Source organism: Ursus arctos, chromosome X (assembly GCF_023065955.2).
Source record: "Ursus arctos isolate Adak ecotype North America chromosome X, UrsArc2.0, whole genome shotgun sequence".
Classification (NCBI taxonomy): Eukaryota; Metazoa; Chordata; class Mammalia; order Carnivora; family Ursidae; genus Ursus; species Ursus arctos.
In genome coordinates this window covers 40,630,243-40,651,765 of record NC_079873.1, presented here as the reverse complement: position 1 = coordinate 40,651,765, position 21,523 = coordinate 40,630,243, and positions in this window count along the sequence as shown.

Genomic DNA, 21,523 nt, shown 5'->3' with positions numbered 1-21,523 from the left:
TGAGATTCTTGTCCCTAGGCACACCCCAAGTACTCCCCCCCAACATACACAAGTTCTCTGTACTATGCATACTGATTTTAGCATATGATTTTCCCTTATAATACATGAATATAGGTTTGTGTAAAAGGTTTCAACAGTGCATCAGTATATGGAGTACAAGGTCATCCCGCCTCCATACTCCAAAAATTTCCACTGAGGTCAGTTTCTGGTGTTTCCTTACACACACACACACGCACACACAGACACATCACCACGACCAGCTCCCACCTGCTTTCCCTTGTCAACAGCCTGTTCTGTGGAAGGCGTCCCCACCCCCACAGGCACCCACACGTCCCACGCATCCTGCCTCATGGGCAGCGGGTGCTCCACGGTAGAACCCAAACCAGCATCCCTTTCACTCTGCAATAGGCATCGGCTCTCTATGGAGATGTACCAGGTCGTCCCAGTCGTTCGCTCCCACCAGCCTTGTGCACGCAGCTCGGAGAATGTGTGTACGTGTTAGATGGAGTTAGAAGTGGAATGGCTGGGTCAGAGGGTTTTTTCATGCATCAAACTCCTAAGGAACGTGTTCCGTGTACCGACTGCTGTTCTAGGTGCTGGAGAGACATCGAAGAACTGGATTGGACAAAGGTCCTTGCCCACGTGGAGCCGACATTCTAGTTGGGGAGGAAGGGAGTGTAAGAAGTTGATTCCCATAGATGTTTCACGAGATCCTGGAAGGTTTTACTCCCATCAGCGGTGCCTCTACTGGCTGCCGCTCCACTGCTCTCTGCGGGGTGGGGTCTGTGGCAGGAGGCTGGCTGCATTGGCCTTTGCTCTCTCCAAGATCTGCAGGGGCTGGGGCTGGGACGGTCTATTTAGGGATGTGGACCTATGTGTGTGGGGTCAGGGAGGAGGATATGGGAATTCAATGGTCTCCTGGAGAGAGTGAGGGGAAATAGGATTAGAAGAGGCCACTTAATGGTGTGGGCAGAAGCTGGGGACAGTGGTCCACTGAATTAGGCATGAAGGGCCCCTCACAGGTCACACCCACAGAGGGTGCGCAGGGACACAGCACTGAGGAATCCAGTACTGTCTTCGAATGTAGCATCGTGACACTGTTTTGTGGACACCCTTGCGGATCACAGAGACAGGGGTGTGCATAAACCTGGAGCCACACAGAGTGGGGTGTGGGGGCCACATAGACAGGCGTGTGGCCATCACATGAGGTAGCGTACACTGGGGGGTGGACAGCCTTGGGTTACTCAGGTGGGGGTCTGGGCAATCCAGAAGTCACACACACTAGGGAGTGGATACTCCTTGAATCACACACACTGGAGACTGCACACTCTTGGGGTTGCACAGAATGGGTTGTAGACGTTTCTGCGCTCAGATCGACTAGTGTGTTGACACTATTGTAGTGAGACAAACCGCGGTGTGGACGGTCCTCGGGTCAAACAGATTTGCATGTGGAGGCTTCTGGAGTCATACATGCTAAGGAGTAGACACTCCTGGGTCACCCAGACTGGCTAGTAGACATTCACAGGGTCACACATATCAGAGTGTGGACATCCCAGGGTTCAGATAGCAGATTGGATTGTGGAGCTTTTGGGGTCACTCAGACTGGGACGTGGGCACTCCTGGGCTCAGACAGCCTACGGTGTAGACAACTATGAGGTAAGAATGAGTGGGTGTGGACAGACGTGGGATCACTAAGATGGAGGTTTGGACATTCCTGGAGTCACTCATGCTGGGGTGTGGACAGACACAGGGTCACTCAGAGGTGTGAACACTCCAAGGCGTCTGTCACACACACTGGAGAGTGGAAATCTTTGGGGTCACACGGAAGGAGCTTGGGACACTCTTGACATTAAAACACACTGGGGAGTGGAGACTCCGGATATCACACACACTGTGGATCAGGCCCTCCCTGTGTTGCACAGATTGGGCTGTGAACATCTATGGTGTTACACAGACCGAGGAGTAGACACTTTTGGGATTGTTGTGACTGAGGTGGGGATAGTTCTTTGGTCCAAGAAATGATGTGTTGGCACCTCTCAGGTCAGAAACTGAGGTGTAAGGCACCTGGGTGGCTCAGTCATTAAGCATCTGCCTTCGGCTCAGGTCATGATCCCAGGGTCCTGAGATTGAGCCCCACATTGGGCTCCCTGCTCAGCGGGAAGCCTGCTTCTCCCTCTCCCACTCCCCCTGCTTGTGTTCCCTCTCTCGCTGTCTCTCTCTGTCCAATAAATAAATAAAATCTTAAAAAAAAAAGGAAAGCAACTGAGGTGTAGACACTCCTGTGGTCACACAGGGTAGTTTCAGGACACTCCCTGGTAGAGCCTTGGGACTGGGCACTGCTGAGGTCGCAGGTGTGGGTGGCCCTGGCGTCAAACAAATCACGATGTGAATTCTCTTGGGTCACGCAGACTGGGCGTGGACATCTCTGCAGTCACACAAATGGGTATTTGGACACTACTGGGGTCACACACGCTGGTCCCACACCTCTGGGGTCACGCACACTGAACACTCACTATCATCGCTGGGGTGTGGACACTGCTGGTGCCACGCACTTGGGGGGTGGGCACTCCTGGGGTTACACACTGGGATGGGGACGCTTCTGGTATCACACACAGGGGTGTGCACATTCATGATGTCCCACAGAACGGGATGGAATGATGCTAGAGCCGTCCGTTTGGTGACCCTGATTAAGAGGGCAAAGCTCAAATACCACCTGTTAAAAGTACTTCGACAAGGAGGCCGTTGGAGCGAGGTGGCTCTGAGGCCTTGGTAGCCTCAGTAAGCAAACTGAAACCTGAGCCAGAGCGGTGCACTTGCACCCAAGAAACCAAAATGTTAGAACAACCATCTCAAACAGCCAGCTAGGCTTTCCCGGATAAGGCCACCGCCTCAGCTCCAGCCCATCAAATAATCTCCTCCCTTTGCTTCCCGTCTGAGACTTCCCCTCGCTCCTGGCTCCTGTCGTTAGCACTCCTCACTACTTCCTGTGCGGTGCTGCCCAGCTCTGGTTGCCTTAGGCTCCAAGAAACTGACAATTTAAGCGTGCCTCAGTTTATCTTTTATCACACCTGAGCCATGCACAGGACAGGCTCTCAAAAGCCGGCCTCACTTTTTGTATCTGTACGGCCAAAGCGAGCACATTGCCATGTAAGACCCCACAGACTGACTCTTTTCATGGGGCCTGGGGGTGCCTGAGCAAGAGAAACGTTGATGATCTATTGCCTGGAAGGTCTGCGGTGGTGCTTTCTCCATTTGCTCTTTGTCCCTCTTTCGGAGGTCCAGAGCTCCAGCGCAGTGCACAGCCACAGTGCGCAAGGAGCCTGGGGTCCTCAGCTACCACCTGGCAGTCCACCTATCAACCGAGAACAGCCCTGTTAGTCTGTGATGAGAGCAAGAAATAAACGTGTCTTATTAGTTGAAACCACTGACATCATGGGGTTGGTTTGTTACTGCAGAATTAATTCCAGAATACACAGTGTTGGGCAGATCGAACCCTCTGCGGAAATGGGCTCTGCAAGCTAAGGAGCTCATGGGGTGAGCAGGGGGAGTCTTCTTCCAAGAGGGCCTCCTGGCTTCTAGGAGGTGTTCATCCTTCCTTCACAGCCGGCAGAGCTCCGGCCAGGATGACGGGGCTGGAAGGGCATCTGCACCTCCAAGCTGGACACTGGCTCCACTGCCTGGATGCGGAGCCTGGTTCTTCAGAGATCTGCAGGTGGACGAGGCTCCAGGGCTCTGTGGCTTGGCCAGGCTTTCATAATGGGCTTCAGGGTACGTCAAGAGTTCATATAATTTAGCTACTGCTATTCATAGACAGATTAAAGAGAGCTTTGACTTCACTAAATGTCTCCACCAGCAGATTTCTTTTTCTCCATAGAATAGAGGCACCTGCTGGGGAGGGTACTGAGACCCGACATGCTCCCTCCCTGCTCACCACCGGCCCAAGCACTTCTCCCAGAACAAAGCCCCAGAAAAACCAGTGGGACAGCAGCCAGGGCTTCCCAAATCATGGCCACCTCCAGGGTCATTGGATGTTCCTACAACATAAGACCTAGCCTGGCTGTCCCAAAGGGTAGTTAAGAGATTATATGTAAAGGGACTTTCTCAGGCATTCTTCACCCTGTAACTAACAGAAAGCTCTGCTAGGGTGCGTTTTAGTGAGAAGGGTTTATTTCCTCCCTTTAGCAGAAAGTTTGAGATTGACAGTCTCAGGTTCAATGCTATTGTAAGCAGAGTCAATGTTTCCTTCCCCCTTCATCTCCACCATCTTTAAGCATGCTGACTTTGTTCCTCATGGTTCTTGCCTCATAGTCCCAAGAAGGCTGCTGTACTTCTAGACCTCACGTCTGTATCCAGTGCAGGACAAAGGGATCAGGACAAAGGCTTTCTCCTAATGAGGCATTGTCTTTTTATTTGGGCTGAACAGCCTTCCCTATAGATTATCCCTTGTATCTCATTGGCCAAAACTGCACCAAATGTCCCTCCCTGACATTCAAAATTATTCAAAGGAAGCAAAATTGCTAGGACATGGTTTAGACTAATCATAATCCCTCCCCTTGGTCTTGGGGAGGAATTTATGCTCCTTAAGAACAGGGGACCTCCAGGGACACCTGTGTGGCTCAGTCAGTTAAGCGTCTGCCTTCGGCTCAGGTCATGATGCCAGGGACCTGGGATTGAGTCCCTCATCAGGCCCCCTGTTCAGTGGGGACCCTGCTTCTCCCTCTGCCTGCTGTTCCTCCTGCTTGTGCTCGCTCTCTCTCTCTCTCTGTGACAAATAAATAAAATCTTAAAAAAATAAAGAACAGGGGACCTCCACCTACCATCTGGAGAACGTGGGGATGGAGTAGTGGAGAGGGAGGGAATGGGTGTGAGGAATGTAGGGAGGCAGTGGAAAGCATCGCCTATAGAACCACAGAAAGGGAGGCAAGGTGAGTTGAGTTCTAGCCCTCGTTCCGCATTGGAGCCACTGTGTGGTCTGGGTTCTGTCCCTTGCCCTCTTTGGGCCTCAGTTTCCTCTTCTGTACAGAAGGAGTTGAGCTCAGTGGTCTCAAAAGACACTCTATGTGTTGGTGGCCCTGTGGCCTTAACCTGGACATGGGGGCTGGGCTGTGGAATCCACCACATGACAGGGAAGGCCCACCAAGTCTTGAATGGGGAAGGTCTAGAGGCTACTTGGCTCCTGTCTCCTACCGCCTGGCAGGGGCAAGAATTTCTCTTCCCTCTGTGATCAAGGTCATTTTGGTTGTCCTTGAAGAGGTCACTCTGAGTGTTTACAAGGGACTCCTGAGACAGAGCAGGGGCCCACATCCAGGTCCAGTTTCCAGCCTTAGCTCTGTGGCTAATGTCACACTGGGTGAGTTTGAACAGGTCCCTGGCCCTCTCTGTGCCTCAGTTTCCCCATTTGTTCAGTGAGGAGGTTAGACAAGATGGTCTCTGCTGGACTTTATAGTCCTAAACTGCTGAGGCTGAGTGGATTTAAGAAGGACAGGAGGGAAAGGTGAGGTCTGCTGCTAGAAGAAGCTGCCAGCATCCCTTGGCTTATGGCTGCATCAGTCCAATCTCCACCTCTGTGATCACACTGCCACCTCCTCTGCATGTGTGTCTTCTCCTCTTCTGTTTTTTTTAAAGATTTTATTTATTTATTTGGCAGAGAGAGAGCACAAGCACAGGGAGCAGCAGACAGAGGGAGAAGCAGAAGCAGGCTCCCCGCTGAACAGGGAGCCTGACGTGGAGCTTGATCCTAGGACCCTGGGATCATGACCTGAGCTGAAAGCAGACACTTCACCGACTGAGCCACCCAGGCGCCCCTGTCTTCTCCTCTTCTGTCTCAAATCCCTCTCGGCTACCCTCTTACAAAGATATCTGTGGTTACATCTAGGGCCCACCTGGAAAATCAAGATAATCTCCCCATCACGGATCCTTAACTTTTTTGGGGGGAAAGGGGCAGAGGGAGGGGGAGAGAGAGAATCTTGGAGCCCGATGCCAGGCATGATCCCACAACTCTGAGGTCATGACCTGAGCTGAAATAAAGAGTTGGTTGCCTAACTGACTGAGCCACCCGGTGCCCCCGGACCCTTAACTTAATAACACCTAAGTCCTTTTTTTTTTTTTTGCCACATAAGTGAATATTCACAAATTCCAGGGATTAGGAGCTGGATACCTTTTGGAGGGCCATTGTTCAGCCCACCACATCGAGGTGGGGTGCCAGGAAGCAGTCCTCAGGGCAGTGACCTCTTAGTCGAAATTTGAAGGATAGGGAGTTAACTGAGCAGAAGGAAAAGAGACAGACTATGCCAGCAGAAGGAACAGCATGTGTAGAGCACTTGGAGATGAGAACGCACAGGAGCAGCGTGGGAGCAACCGAGCCACTTAGGATAGCGGGCCGGACATCCGTGGGCGGGTTGCTCAGGATGCTGGACTGAGGCCTGTGGGGTACAAGCCCTCTCCTCCCAGCTCCTCTCTAGACCCCGGGCCTGGCCAGGTTCCAGGTGGACCTGCTCCAGCCTCAGCACCACCCTGGCTTCCAGAGGCCCAGGCGAGCCCAGCCAGGCAGAAGGGAGAGAAGGCAAAAGGCAGCCTGACCATGTGCCCATGGTTGGCGGGCCATGCGGCTCCCTAGTCGTGCAGAAAGCACAGGCCAAGGGCTGGCCTATGCCTGAGGAATGCAGCCCTTTGCCAGGCCTGGAGACGCGGGTGGCCCGCTGCCACTCACTGACTCAGGAAGGCAGGCCTCCGGGCCATTGTGCCCCCACCAGCACAGGTCAGTGTGGACTGACAATGGTGAAGATCCCGGTGGGCCAATGGTTGGACAGCCTGGCCTGGGATGGCAACTCTCCACTCGCTCGTGGGAGATGGCCTTTGGCCTCCCTGGAACCCGCCCCCCCATCCCACCTTTTCCTGCATTCAAGCGAGCCTCAGGATGCTGCAGTGGAAAGGGATAGGAGGAATCCGGGGCTTCTGAGACGGCATTGAGCCAACCCGAAGCCACTTCCTCTTTCTGTGAGTTCATCTATTCTCTCTCTTTAAGATTTTATTTATTTATCTGACAAAGAGAAAGAGAGAGCACACAAGCAGGGAGAGCGGCAGGTAGAGGGGAGAAGCAGACTCCCCGCTGAGCAAGGAGCCCGATGCGGGACTCGATCCCAGGACCCCGGGATCATGACCTGAACCGAAGGCAGATGCTTCACCGACAGCCAGCCAGGTGCACCCCATCTATTCCCTTAATTGGTCGAGCTGGTTCAAGTCAGTTTCTGTTACTTCCAGACAAAAGCATCTTAACTGATAAAGGTTTTTCATAATCTTTTTTTTTGGCTTAGAGAGTTATGAAAAATTTAAATGTAGAGGATGTTGTGATGACAACTTTAGCAGAGGTTTGGCAGTTTTTTACTTTTTGCGCGTGTGGCAGGCAGATTACTGCCCCCACCCCCAAAGATGATCACATCCTAATTCCTGAGACCTGTGAATATGTTAGGTTGCACTGCAAAAGGGAATTAAAGTTGCTAATCGGCTGACCTTAAGACAAGGCCATTATCCCGGAGTATCTGGTGGAGCCAATATACTCATAAGGGTCCTTAAAAGTGGAAGAGGAAGGCGGGAGTGATGTGATGTGAGAGGGGCCCAACTGAATTGCTGCCTCTGAAGATGGAGGAAGCAGGCCCCGGGCCAGGACAGGCGGGGGCCGCTCAAAGCTGGAAGAGGCAAGAAAAAAGGGTCTCCCATGGAGCCTCTAGAAGGGAACCCAGACCTGCTAACATCCTGTTTGGAGCCCAGTGGGACCCGTGCTGCACTTCCGACTTCCAGAACTGGAAGGTAGTAAATTCGTGTTGTTTTGAGTCACTGCGTTCGTGGTAATTTGTCGTAGCGGCAAAAAGGAACTAATACAACATCCGTTTCTTTTTCTTCTGTTAATTTTTTTAAAAGATTTTGTTTATTTGAGGGGCGCCTGGGTGGTGCAGTCGTTAAGCGTCTGCGTTCGGCTCAGGGCGTGATCCTGGCGTTCTGGGATCGAGCCCCACATCGGGCTCCATGCTCTTCTGGGAGCCTCCTTCTCCCTCTCCCACTCCCCCTGCCTGTGTTCCCTCTCTTGCTGGCTGTCTCTGTCAAATAAATAAATAAAATCTTTAAAAAAAAGATTTTGTTTATTTGAGAGAGTGAGAGAGAGACAGCATGAGAGAGAGTGAGAGAGAGCAGGGGGGAGGGGCAGAAGGAGAGGGAGAAGCAGACTCTTCACTGAGCAGGGAGCCCTACGTGGGACTCAATCCCAGGACCCTGGGATCATGACCTGAGCCGAAGGCAGACGCTTCACCGACTGAGCCACCCAGGCCCCTTCTGTTAATGTACTGGAAGAGAAGGTCAACACTTTTTACTTAAACTGCCGTGTATAGTGCAAGCCCCTTCTCAGAAACTGCTTTTCTTTCTTTCCCTCTTGCTCATTCTCTCCACCCACCAATCTGTCTCCTTGTACATGTGCGGAAGGAACATGGTAAGAAAAAATGGTTATTTGGTTATTTCTTGGTATTAGGATTTAGAGGAACTTTTTATTTTATTTTATGTATTTTGTTTATTTTATTTTTTAAAATTTTATTTGAGGGACAGAGAGAGCAGGGGGAGGGGCAGAGGGAAAGGGAGAGAAGCTGGAGCAGACTCCACTCAGCAGGAAGCCCCACGTAGGGCTCGATCCCACGACCCCAGGATCATGATCTAAAGCAGACGCCCAACTGATTGAGCCACCCAGACACCCCTAGAGGGATTTTTTAGAAGTGTTCATCTTTGTGCTTTTCTACATTTCCCCCCATTTTTTGGTAATGAGCAGGCCTTATTATTTTTTTAAGCAAAACAATAAGGTCACGATTATGCATTTTATTGAGAAAGCCTGCACCAGTCAATGCCCATGGCCACCTTTGAGTGTTCTGTCTGTCCTAGGTGAGGTCTCCCCAGAACAAACCAACACATCCCAGATCTAGACTACCCCCCTCCTTTTCATCCCCCACCTCAGACAAATAGATAAAATTCATCCATGGCTCTTAGTGGCTCTTACGGGCTGAGGGGTGTCTTCCTCTGCTTCACACCTTGAAACCCTAACCCCCAGTACTTCACAATGTGACTGTATTTGGGCCTTTAAAGAGGTGATCAAGTTAAAATGAAGTCATTAGGGTGGGTCCTAATCCAGTCTGACATCCTTCCAAGTAGAGCAGATCAGGACGCAGAAAACAGAAGAGAAACCGTGTGAGGACACGAGGAGTAGGTGGCCGTCTGCAAAGCGAAGAGCCACCTTGGAGGGGGTGGGGACTAACTTTGCCGACAGTTTGATGTCAGACTTCTGGTGTCCAGAACTGTGAGAAAATTAATCTCTGCTGTTTAAGCCGCCTGGTCAGTCGTATTCTGTTAGGGCCCTGCCAGCAGGCTAACACACTAGGGTTATCTACCACTTTGCTCCAAAGAAACAACTTTTTTTTTTAAGATTTATTTATTTATTTATTAGACAGAGAGAGACAGCCAGCGAGAGAGGGAACACAAGCAGGGGGAGTGGGAGAGGAAGAGGCAGGCTCCTAGCGGAGGAGCCTGACGTGGGGCTCGATCCTGAAACGCCGGGATCACGCCCTGAGCCGAAGGCAGACGCTCAACGACTGCACCACCCAGGCGCCCCTAAAGAAACAACTTCTATGTGATAATAATTTAAAACGCGTTACATTCTGAGAGAGCTGAGTTAGTTGCTTAAAGATACTTCATTTTCACGTTCTTGTGACCTCCCAACAACCCTGTGAAGCCTGTGACTGGTCAGAATGGTGCTTATGACTACTCATTGGACAGAAGGAAAAACGGAGCCCCATGGGCGACTCATGACTCGGCCAGAGTCACGTAGTCAGAACACACATCTCCAGATGCCATTCCAGAACATAGCCTAGGAGCACCGAGATCAGGAATATATGGAAAGGGGGCCAAGCATTCTATCTTCCCATCTGGGATATAGTCCATCAAATCTGTTTTCTTCTGGAAGAATCATGGCCCCTTCCCTTTCTTCACAGAACCTTGTATAAGTAACAAAAAAAACATTTAATCATTTGTTTAAAAGTTGCTAGTATTACTTTTACAGATACAAAACTAAGCCGAACCCTTTCTGGCTCTTCCCATTAACTGAGGTTTATGGAATTTTAATGGATTTTTTGAGACATTTCTATCAATGAGAATATGGCTCAATTTAAAAAAAAATTTTTTTAAGTAGGCTCCATGCCCAGCATGAAGCCCAATGCGGGGCTTGAACTCACAACCCTGACATCAAGACCTGAGCTGAGATCAAGAGTCGGATCCTTAACGAAGCCATCCAGGCACCCCAATATGGCTCAGTTTCTTAAAAGATGTATGTATGTGTGTATGTCTGTATTTGAGAGAGACAGAGAGAGAGAAAGGGCAGAGGGAGAGAATCTCAAGCAGATTCCCACTGAGCACGGAGCCCAACACATGGCTCCATCATATGACCCATGAGATCATGACCTGAGCCGAAACCAAGAGTCCAACACTTAACCGACTGAGCCACCCAGGTCCCCCAGTACGGCTCAATTTTTTTTTCCTTTTCTTTACTTTAAAGATTTTATTTATTTGATAAAGAGAGAGAGAGAGAGAGACAGAGCGAGCTCATGAGCGCACAAGCAGGGGGAGCAGCAGAGGGAGAGTTGGAAGCAGGTTCTCCACTGACCAGGGAGCCTGATGCAACGCTCGACCCCAGGACCCTGGGATCATGACCTGAGCCGAAGGCAGACGCTTCACTGACTGAGCCCCCCAGGTGCTCCTGGCTCAAATTTTTAAGTGAGGATCTAAGCTGCCAATATTCCCATGAGGACTTTAACTTAAATTGAGAAAATATTTACCCGTCACCGCCTGGCTCTAGAGCTGGGACTCCCTGTACAATGGTGAGGTCAGGGGGCATGCAGGGCCCTGGGGCATGGAGGGAGATATGAGTGTCTGGGTGGGAGCAGGCCACGTGGACAGAGGCTCCAGGACCTGCTTGAGAGCCACTGCTTTATATCGGGCACGAGCAACGTGGGAGTTAGTGCCAAACTCCTACCTAGCCGAAATCTGGGAAACACTTGCTTACACTTCTCCCTGACCCCTCTAGGTTCGCAGAGCCCAGCTGGCAGGGGAAGGTGAAGACGGAGTCAAGGGTGGCTGCCCCAGCATGTCCCAAACACTTTCATGATCAAAGCCATCCTGGCAGTGGGCACAGGGGACATTGGTGACCTCATGCCTTATCTAGAGGAGACCCTACCCTGCTCCCACCCATTGCTGCTGTATGGGTGGCCAGACCTTCCAATATCCCAACAGTAGCCAGATACCACAGTTTAGTAGAAAATCTTTTACTTTTTTTTAAAGTTGATCACTAGTTACAATTTTTGAAAAACCCTTTGCAGTTGGGACGCCTGGGTGGCTCAGTCAGTTAAGCATCTGCCTTCAGCTCAGGTCATGATCTCCGCGTCCTGGGACCAAGTCCCACATGGGGCTCCTTGCTCAGCAGGGAGTCTGCCTCTCCCTCTGTCCATCCTCCCCGCTTGCTCCCACTCTCGCTCGCTCGTTCTTGCTTGCTCTCTCCCTTGCTCACTCTCTGCTCTCCACTCCTTGCTCTCCAATAAATGAATAAAATCTTTTAAAAAAAATCATTTGCAGCCACTAGAAAAGGGGGCAAAGATTTGAAGTGGCACACTACAGAAGAGGATGCCCAAATGTCCATATGTGAAGAATGATCAGCCTCATTATTCATCAAGGAAAAGAAACTTAAAACCACAAAGAGGAACCTCACAATAATATCGTATTGGTGGAATGATTTTTTTAGTGTAATACTTTATGCACGATTGGTGGGATTGTAAACTGACACAACCCCTTTGGAAAACCATTTGGAATTCTTTAGGAATGTATGAAGGTATGTGTCCTCTGGGACCGAGAAATGATACTCTTTGATGCACGCTAAGAGAATGGATAAGCACACTGTGGGATATCTACCAATGGAGTACAACAAAGGGGCGAGAATGAGCAGATTACGGCTACACACAGCGTCCAGGTATCTCTCAGACATCATGTCGAGGAAAAAAGCAAGACAGAACATACGTAATGTATTTTGGTTCCTTTATATACTGTTCAGAGCAGGCAAAACGAAACTCTGCTGTTTAGGTTCACAGATGTGGGTGGTAAAGAGCAAGAAAAGCAAGGAAATCATGACCATGAAAGTCAGGGGGGTGGTTCTCTCTGGGAAGAGAGAACGACGTGCCAGAGAAGGGGTGCACTGAGGGCTTCTGTAGTTCTGGCCGTGTTCTGTTTCAGGGGCCAGTAAACTATGATCCACGGGCCAAATCTAGCTTGTTGCGGGTTTCCATGTGGCCTTGAGCTAAGAAAGGTAAGAGATGGGGCGCCTGGGTGGCTCAGTCGTTAAGTGTCTGCCTTCAGCTCAGGGTGTGATCCCAGAGTCCTGGGATCGAGCCCCACATTGGGCTCCTCCACTGGGAGTCTCCTTCTTCCTCTCCCACTCCCCCTGCTTTGTTCCCTCTCTCGCTGGCTGTCTCTCTCTCTGTCAAATAAATAAAATCTTTAAAAAAAAGAAAGGAAAAAGGTAAGAGCTTTTTACCTTGTTTTTTTTTTTTAAAGATTTTATTTATTTAGAGAGAGTGCAAGCAGGGGGAGGAGCAGAGGGAGAGGGAGAGAGAGAGAATCCTAAGCAGGCTCCATACCCAGCGAGGAGCCCAATGTGCGGCTCCATCCCATGACCTTGAGATCATGACCTGAGCTGAAATCTAGAATCAGATGCTTAACCAACCGAGCCACCCAAGGGCCCAGTGATTCAATAAGCCAACACATGATTCAGTGCTGATCAAGATAAGTGGACTCTTGGGGTGCTTGGGTGGCTCAGTGGTTAAGCGTCTGCCTTCGGCTCAGGGCGTGATCCCGGCGGTCTGGGATCGAGCCCCACATCAAGCTCCTCGGCTAGGAGCCTGCTTCTTCCTCTCCCACTCCCCCTGCTTGTGTTCCCTCTCTCGCTGGCTGTCTCTCCCTGTCAAATAAATAACTAAATAAAATCTTAAAAAAAAAAGATAAGTATACTCTTAATCCCGTTCACCTATTTCACCCATCGCCCACTTACCTCCCCTCTGGCAACCACCAGTTTGTTTTCTGTAGTTAAGAGTCTGTTTTTTGGTTTGTATTTTTTGCATCTTTGTTCCTTTGTTCTATTTCTTAAATTCCACATATGAGTGAAATCATGTAGTATTTGTCTTTCTCTAACTTATTTTGCTTAGTATTATACTCTCCAGAACCATCCACATTGTTGCAAATGACAAGTTTTCGTTCTTTTTTAGGCCTGAGTAATATTCCATTGTGTGTGTGTGTATGTACACTGTGTATACAAGTATACTATATATATATATACTATTGTGTGTATATTTAATATCCTACATCTTCTTTGTCCATTCTCCAATCAATGAACAATTGGGCTGCTTCCATAATGTGGCTATTGTAAAAAGTGTTGCAAAAAACATAGGGGGGCATACGTCCCATTGAATTAGCGCTTTCGTAGGCTTTGGGTAAATACCCAGTAGTGCAATTACTGGATTGGAGGGTAGTTCTATTTTTTTTTATTTTTTGAGGAACCTCTATATTGTTTTCCACAGTGGCTGCACCAGTTTGCGTTCCCACCAACAGCACACGGGGATTCCTTTATCTCTACGTTCTTGCCAACACCTGTTATTTCTTGTGTTTTTAAAATCATTTTAGGGGGGCGCCTGGGTAGCGCAGTCGTTAAAGCGTCTGCCTTCCGCTCAGGGCGTGATCCCGGCGTTCCGGGATCGAGTCCCACATTGGGCTCCTCTGCTGGGAGCCTGCTTCTTCCTCTCTCACTCGCCTGCTCTGTACCCTCTCTCGCTGGCTGTATCTCTGTCACATAAATAAATAAAATCTTTAAAAAAATAAATAAATAAATAAAATCATTTTAGGGACCCCTGAGTGGCTCAGTCGGCTAAATGTCAGCCTTTGGCTCAGGTCATGATCCCAGGGTTCAGGGACGGAGCCCAGCGTCGGGGTCCCTGCTCAGCAGGGAGTTTGCTTCTCCCTCTCCCTCTGCCTCTCCGCCTCCATTCATGCCCTCTCTCAAATAAATAAAGTCTTTAAAAAAATCATTTTATAAGGTAAAAAGCTCTGGAACACCTGGGTCACTCAGTCAGTTAAACATCTGAATCTTAATTTCAGTTCAGGTCATGATCTCAGGGTGGTGAGATCGAGTCCCGCATCAGGCTCCCTGCTCAGCGGGGAACCTTCTTCTCCCTCTCCCTCTGCCTCTCCCCCTGGCTTGTGCTCTCTCACTCTCGCTCTCAAATAAATAAATAAATAAATAAAATCTTTAAAGAATAAATTCTAAAATAAAATGATTACAAGAAAAAAATATTTTGTGACATGTGAAAATTATACAAAATTCAAATTTCAGGATCTGTGAATAAAGTTTTGCTAGAATACAGCCACTGTTGTTCATTTATGTATTGTCTATGGTTACTTTCACAACAATGGCAGGGTTGACTAGTTGTAACAAAAACCAGATGATGTTTCCCAAAGCCTAAAATATTTACTCTCTGGCCCATTACAGAAAAGATTTGTTGGGGCGCCTGGGTGGCACAGTCGTTAAGCGTCTGCCTTCGGCCCAGGGCATGATCCCGGCGTTCTGGGATCGAGCCCCACATCAGGCTCCTCCGCTATGAGCCTGCTTCTTCCTCTCCCACTCCCCCTGCTTGTGTTCCCACTCTTGCTGGCTGTCTCTATCTCTGTCAAATAAATAAAATCTTTAAAAAAAAAAAAAGAAAAGATTTGTTGACATCTCCTGTTTTTTTTTATATAAAGATTTTATTTATTAGAGAGAGAGAGACTTTTGTCAATGAATTACAAAAATTTGACAGTTGGAGCTATTTTTCTGCCACAGTAATTGGTTCTTAAATCACTAAAATGGCAACACTACTTAAAATCTTACCTCCTTAGAGGTGCCTGGGTGGCACAGCGGTTAGGTGTCTGCCTTCGGCTCAGGGCATGATCCCGGTGTTATGGGATCGAGCCCCACCTCAGGCTCCTCTGCTAGGAGACTGCTTCTTCCTCTCCCACTCCCCCTGCTTGTGTTCCCTCTCTTGCTGGCTATCTCTCTCTCTCTCTCTCTGTCAAATAAATAAATAAAATCTTTAAAAAAAATCTTACCTCCTCAAATAAAGATCTGGAATGTCTCTTATGGTATCTCCTGTAGGTTTGGTTGAGAGAAAACCGAGAGGGGTGACCAAAAATTAAAGATACATGTTGAAGAAAGGAAAAAATCTGTTTCATGGCCAAAGTCCCAAGCTGTGAACAAGTAATCACTGTTTAGAGATAATTTTGGATCTGTTCCTGTGCTCTGAAAATCTGCCAATGGGTGATAGCCTCACTACAGTGACTACACTTCTGAGAGTTCACAAATCAACCACAACTTCAAGCTTGTGAAATTCGATAGACAAGTAGGCAAAAGATTCGAACAGGCAGTTACAGAAGAGGATGATGTTCAATAAATGTGAAAGACCGGCAACTGGCTGGCTCAGTTGGTAGAGCACACAACTCTTGAACTTGGGGTTATGAATTTGCGCCCCGCCTTGGGTGTAGAGATTATTTAAAAATAAAAAAAAATCTTTAAAACAACGTGAAAGATGTTCAACCTCATTTGTCATAAATTAAAATCACCGTAAGGAACATCACACAATATCAGAATGGTAACAAAAGAAATATTTTTAAGGCTGTTCTTTATGCACTGCTGGTCAGAGTATAAGATGATTGAACCACTTAGGGGTGCCCGGCTGGCTAAGTCAGTGGGGTCTGTGAGGCCGAGCCAAACGTCGGGTGCTGAGATTACTTAAAAAAATATATTAAAAAAAATAATTCAACCAATTTGGCATGCCATTTGGAATTATTTAAGAAAGTTTAAAGATATGCATCTTTTGTAATCCAGAAATTTCACTTCTCTAGGAACACTAGAGAATGAATAAACAAATTGTGGAGTACATCCAGTTATCACTGGGTGATAAATGCCTAATCCTCAAAGCCAGCCAATCAACAATAAGCCCTCCTGAAAAGCCAGCCAATCAATGATAAGCCCTCCTGAAAAGTCAGCCAATCAGTGACAAGCCCATGCTTCTGGGCGACATCCAAACAGCGCGTGCTCACTGCAGCCGCCTGTTCTGAAAGTCGGCAGTTGCCAGCGGCCTTACTCCAGCGAGAGCAGGAACACCCTGAAAGTCCCTCAGTGTCTTCACACTTCTACTTCTCTACATCCACCAATCCCTGCACGCCTGGCTCTCCAAAACCTTCCCAAAGCGCTGGCTTTGCTCTGGAAAAGTGCACCTTACAAGTACAGCTCACCCTCTCAGGTAAATGCGAAGTTCACCTGATTTGCGGCAGATCTCGAGTCCAATTTATTGTTAGTTCACAGGTCTCAGTGGCTCACAGTTTGTTATGCATTTGACGTGTAACAGACGCACTGTGAGATGATCAAATCCAACTACAATTGTGGTGGTTGCTATTATATGTATGTATCTTTAGTGTGTATTTAAACTCCCAAATGCTAAAACGCAGGTGTAAATTTCGTGGTGAATTTACTGAACAGTAGACACTTACTAAATGAGGAAAAGTCCTTTTGAAATTCTTTGAGCAGTATCCCATCATTCATTCAATATCAAAAATGGTAGGAAGTCAGATATAAGCCAACATAGTACAGCTAAGCGTAAGAGATGTATGATTTCCTCACCTTGCACCAAAAATACTCATAAAATGATAAAATTTTCATTAAGAAATTCAAGGCTGCCTGGCTAGCTTAGTTGGTACAGCATGTGACTCTTGATCTCAGGGTTGTGATTTGGAGCTCCATGTTGAGTGTACAGATTACTTAAAAATAAATTAAGAAAAAAAGAAATTCTGTGGAAGAAAATAAATTAATTGCAGCAGAAGTTGTAATGGCTTTCCGCACTGTATCACCACTAATTTTCAGCTCAAATGACTGCTTGAACATATTACTACCAGAGTATTTTCTGATTCCAGAACTTCAAACTAACTTTGAAGTGCCAGGATGAAATCTACCGCAATAATAAAAAATTCAATAGCTCCACTTACTATAGAGATAATCTGAAAGATCTAAATGCCTTACCTTTTACGGTATAACTGTGAATTCAAGTAATCACAATGCAGAGGAAAAAAAATTTCCCTTTGCTTATACAATATTTTTTTGCATGAAAAAGACTTGCGAATTAGGCTGTTTTGAGGAAAATCCCTTCTCCTTGAGATTCCAGAAACAACAGAAAATTTCTACAGAGAATCTCTTACTGATTTAGGAGTTAATGAAAAAAAATTGTACTGCTTTTGGTGCTAGCGACTTTCAATTTTATTGATGCTTTCAAAGAACTGGCATTTGGTTCCATTGATTTTCCCTATTTTTTGTGTGTGTGTTTTCAATTTTACTGACTTGTTTGTATCTTTATTATTTCCTTCCTTGGGGCATAATTTTTCTAGTTTTCTTTTTTTTATTTTTTAAAAATTTTATTTATTTATTTGAGAGAGAGAGAGAGAATAAGAGAGAGAGCATAAGAAAGGAGAGGGTCAGAGGGAGAAGCAGACTCCGCACCGAGCAGGGAGCCTGATGTGGGACTTGATCCTCAGACTCCAGGATCACGACCTGAGCTGAAAGCAGTCGCTTAACCAACTGAGCCACCCAGGTGCCCCATAATTTTTCTAGTTTTCTAAGTTGGAAATTTAGATAATTGATTTGAGACCTTTCTTCTTTTCTCTTACAGGCATTTTATTGCTATTAATTTCCCTCTCGTCACCACTTTAACTGCATCCCACAAATTTTGATTCGTTATATTTTTATTTTTATCCAATTCACACTAGTTTCTAAATTCCCTCCAGATTTCCTCTTTGATTCGTGGATTACCTAGAAGTGTGTTATTTAGTTTCCACATATTTTGGGATTTTCCATATATGTATGTTTCTGTTGCTGATTTCTTGTTTAATTCCATCATGGTCAGAGAACAAATTTTCTGTGATTTCAATTTGTTTTAAGATTGTATTTATTTATTTGACAGAGAGAGAACAAGCAGGGGGAGCAGAGGGAGAGGGAGAGGCAGACTCCCCACTGAGCAGGGAGCCTGATGATGCGGGACTCAGTCCCAGGACCCCCAGATCATGACCTGAGCCGAAGACAGAAGCTCAACTGACTGAGCCACCCAGGCGCTCCTGTGATTTCAATTCTTTTAAGTTTGTTAAAGATTGTTTCATGGCACAGAATATGGTCTATTTTGGTGAATGTTCCATATGCATTTGAGAAGAATGTGTATTCTGCTGTTGTTGGTTGAAGTACTCTATAAATGCCAGTTAGGTCAAACTGTTTAATAATATTGTTCAAGTCTTCTGTATTCTTACTGATTTTCTACCTACTTCTTACTACTTTATTACTAGAAGACAAGTATTGATGTCACCAACAATAATCGAATTTGCCTGATTTTCCTTACATTTCTTTCTGTTTTTGCTTCGTGTATTTTGAAGATTTGTTGTGAAGTATGTATATATTTAATATTGTTTCACCTTTGGGGTGCCTGGGTGGCTCAGCCAGTTAAGCAGCTGCCTTTGACTCAGGTCATGATCTCAGGGTCCTGGAATCAAGCCCCATGTCTGGCTCCCCGCTCAGCAGGGAATCTTCTTCTCCCTCTCCTCCGCCCCTCCCCCCTGCTCGTATTTTTTCTCTCTCTCTCAAATACATAAGATCTTTTTTTAAAAAAAGATTGTTTCATCTTCTTGGTGAATTGACCACTCTGTTATTATGTAATGTTCCTCTTTATCCCTGATAACTTTCCTTGTTATGATGTTTGCTTTGTCTGTCGCTCCACCTTTTTTCCGATCCTTTTACTTTTCACCTATCTATACCTTTATATGTAAAGTGGGTTTATTATAGAAAGCATTATCGCTGGATATTGTTTTAAAGCATGTATTTATAATCAGACAACCTCTGTCTTTGAATTGATGAGTTTAGGCCTGGAGTCACGAACTATGGCCTGCAAGTTGATGGGCTATTTTTGTAAATAACGTTTGCTGGGAACACATAAAACACCTATCCATTCACTACTGCCTACAGTTGTTCTTGCACTGCAAAAGCAGGGTTGAGTAGTTGGGACAGAGCCTGTAGGGCCCAGCAGCCTAAAATGTTTACTCTCTGGCCCTTAGAGCAAACATTTGCTGACCTCTGGTGTCGATCATTTACATTTAACGTTACTATTATTTTTAAAGATTCTATTTACTTATTTGACAGAGGGAGAACACGAGAGAGGGAACACAAGCAGAGGGAGTGGGAGAGAGAGAAGCAGACTCCCCACTGAGCAGGAGAGCCTGAGACGGGGCTCCATCCCAGGACCCTGGGATCATGACTTGAGCCAAAGGCAGACGCTTAACCAACTGAGCCACCCAGGCGCCCCTTAACGTTTTTATTGATATGGCAGGATTCAGGGCTACCATTTTATTATTTGTTTTCTCTTTTCCTTTTTCCCTTGTGTTCTGCTCTTCCCCTTGCTTGTTTTCTTCTGGATTGTTTGAATAGTCTTTAGTATTCCCTTTCAATTGAGCTATTGGGTTTTGGCCGTATTTCTTTGTCGTAATTTTTAGTGATTGCTCTAGAGATTACAAAACATGTAATTTTTCAGTCTTTCTGGAGGCGACCTTTCACCACTTCGAGTAAAATGTAGAAGCCTTGCAACCATGTAATTCCCCTTGCCCTACCCCCTTTTGTTGTGGTGGTTGTATGTATCACATCTTTCTACAATGAAAACATTAACACACAATAGTAACATTTTCGCTTGGAACAGTCCTTCATATTCTGAAGAATTTAAGAGGAGAAAAATAGTCTTTGATATTTACCCAGAGATTTACCATTTCTGTTGTTCTTCCTTCATGCTTGAAGTTCCAAATTTCCCTCTGGTATTATTTTTCTTTATCATTTCTGGTACAGCACATCTGCTGTTGACATATTGTCTTCGTCTTCCATCATCTGAGAATGTCTTTATTTATTTTTAAAGATTTTGTTTATTCATTTGAGAGAGAGGGACAGAGAAAGCATGAGCGGGGGCAGAGGGAGAGGGAGAGGGACAAGCAGACTCCCCGCTGAGTTTGGAGCCTGACGTGGGGCTCGATCCCCGGACTCTGAGATCAGGCCCTGAGCCCAAGTTAACCGACTGAGCCATCCAGGTGCCCCAAGAATGTCTTTATTTTGTATTCGTTTCTGAAAGTCATTTTCACGGATTGGAATTCCGGGTTGACTCTTACTCTCAGCACTTTAAAAATGTTGTTCCACTGTCTTCCGGCCACTATATTTCAGATGAGAAATCTATGGAATTTGTATTGCTTTTCTTCTATGAATAATGTGTTGTGTTTTTTTGAAATTTGATTTATGATATTTCTTGGCATAATTTTCTTTGAGTTTATCCTGCTTGGGGATCATTGTGTTTCTTGAGTCTGTTAACTTATGTCTTTCACCCAAAATTGGGGGAGTTTTGGTCATTGTTTCTTCAATTTTTTTCCATGCCAATATCATCCTCTCTTTCTGAAACTCCAGTAGCATAAATATTAGACCTTTTAATATTGTCCAAGAGATCCCTGAAGTCCTCCTCACATTTTTCAATATTTTTCTCTTTGTTCTTCAAGTTAAATAATTTCTATTGATCTATCTTAACATTCATGGATATTTTCCCCTGTCATATCCATTTTGCTATGAGCCCATCTGGGTAATTTTTTATTTCAAATGTTATATTTTGGGGTCCTAGGATTTCCAATTGGTTCTTTTAAAAAACCACAGTATTTTATTTTTTAAAAATAATGTCTCTGCCCAGTGTGGGGCTTGAACTTACAACACTGAGACCAAGAATCACATGCTCTCCCAACTGAGTGAGCCAAGCATCCTGGGTGGGAGATCCTTATAACATCTGAAGATCATTCCCCAGAATATGTGGTCTCTCAGCTCCTTGGCGGTTTTATCTGAATTAGGATTTATTTTAACTATTTGGGCACCCATGACAGAGAATTTGAGAACTCTGAACTGTGTGTGTGTGTGTGTGTCTGTCCAGTGGGTGAGGCCTCTGAGAACTTTTGCTTTCTGTGTCCCATGACATGAGATCCCTAGGTGGTTTGGGGTATATTTCCAGGTGTGAAGCCTCTGTTCCTTTTGGGGGTATCTGACTTATGAAGCCTCTGTTCCTTCTGGGGGTTTCTGACTTATGAAGGTATTATTTCTAGTGACTACAGTCTCTGAGCCATTTATGAGCCAGCATCCCAAGAAATGAGATCTCTGCGGGTTTTGTAGTTTGCATAATTGTGTGTGAAGTCTCTGAGCTGTTTTGATGTTTGTCGTAGGATGTAAATTCTCAGAACTATTTTGACATCTCTCTTGTGTGGTGTGAGGTTCCTATTGGAACTCTTTTGGGGTACGCTTTTAGGCATGATGTTTCTATCCTTTTGG